The sequence below is a fragment of the Chrysochloris asiatica genome, unplaced genomic scaffold (assembly GCF_000296735.1).
Source record: "Chrysochloris asiatica unplaced genomic scaffold, ChrAsi1.0 scaffold00267, whole genome shotgun sequence".
In the NCBI taxonomy this organism is placed as follows: Eukaryota; Metazoa; Chordata; class Mammalia; order Afrosoricida; family Chrysochloridae; genus Chrysochloris; species Chrysochloris asiatica.
This window is the reverse complement of record NW_006408785.1, coordinates 2,158,043-2,159,392: the sequence shown is the minus strand read 5'-3', so window position 1 is coordinate 2,159,392 and position 1,350 is coordinate 2,158,043.

The window sequence follows — 1,350 nt, the reverse complement described above, 5'->3', positions numbered from 1 at the left end:
GATGAGGCATCCTGCTCCTGTAAAGATTTACAGCCTCAGAAACTCTGTGCAGGGTCACTATGAGTCAGAAGTGACTCCATGGCACTTAATTAGAGATGCCTTGGAAAAAGGGTCTGGTAATCTATTTCTGAAAAAATCAGTCCTCAAATACCCTATGAATCCTAGTTCTAGTCTGTCAAATACAAAGTCACCTTGAATCAGACTTGATGACAATTGGTTTCAAACTTGTCATAATTGTTTGATACTTTCTTCTTCTCAATACTTCCTCATATTTCCTTTCCAATTTTTTCTTTTGCATGTTCTGTTTGTTTAAGTTTACCTTCTTCAATTATTTAGAAAATAGATACTCTGTTTCAAATTTAGGTAGTGCCCACATTAAGTTTCACAGTTGTTTTTTCCCAACAATCAATACTTTATTTCTAATTGCTGGACAGTTTCTTACATCACAAAAGCACTCATTTTATACTATCGAATGCAGCTAAGTCCCTGATTTTTTTAAACATTTTTTTGAGGGGCGGTGAATTTCAAAGTGGGTGATACAAAGCCCTGGAGTCTCTCACATAGGGATGAGACTGTGAATGGCACACTTACAGTTCTTCGCCCATAGGTTGCAGCAGGCTTTTACCTGTTTTATATAATGAGTGTCCCTATAAGGTTTCATCGGAGTCCTGGTGTGGCGCGGTGGGTTAATGCACCAGACTGCAAAGCCATTTGAACTGCAAGGTCTGCAGTTCAAGCTCACCAGCCGCTCCTTGGAAATCCTATGGGTCGGAACTGACTTGACACCACTTAACAACATTAAGGTTTCATCACCTGGCTACTGTGACAGTTTAGTGAGTATAAGGTAACAATTACGTGAAATCACGTTACAAGAGTCTAGTCTCGTTGATAAGTGGCATGTTTAAAAAAACCTATTCTTACAGTGAGCCTCTTCTTTGGAAAGGCTCTGCATGAATTTTACATAATTTTTACCAGTTTCAGCTGCCCACCAGTTCTATCTCTTTGGCCTTTCAATAAATTCTGGGATAAAAACTTGGTATAGATTGTAGCCACAAATCCACTCCTACCCCAATGCACTAACGGCAGAAATCAATGGCAAATAAGATTTTATAGAGTTTCATTTTGTAGCTAGTTTTTTGAAAAGCATATATTCTTTTTTTTTTTCCATATATAATAATTTATACCAGCAAAGGGCACATTCTGCAAGTCTGCCTCATGGCTACCATCTCTTAGTCCCTCTCTTCCCATGAATCTAGAGTCCTCAGCTTCTCCCCTTCTCCACGTACCCAGCTCTGCCTCCATCTCTGGTATCACTGCTTCTCTGGATAAGGTCCCACATTCTGCTTGTGC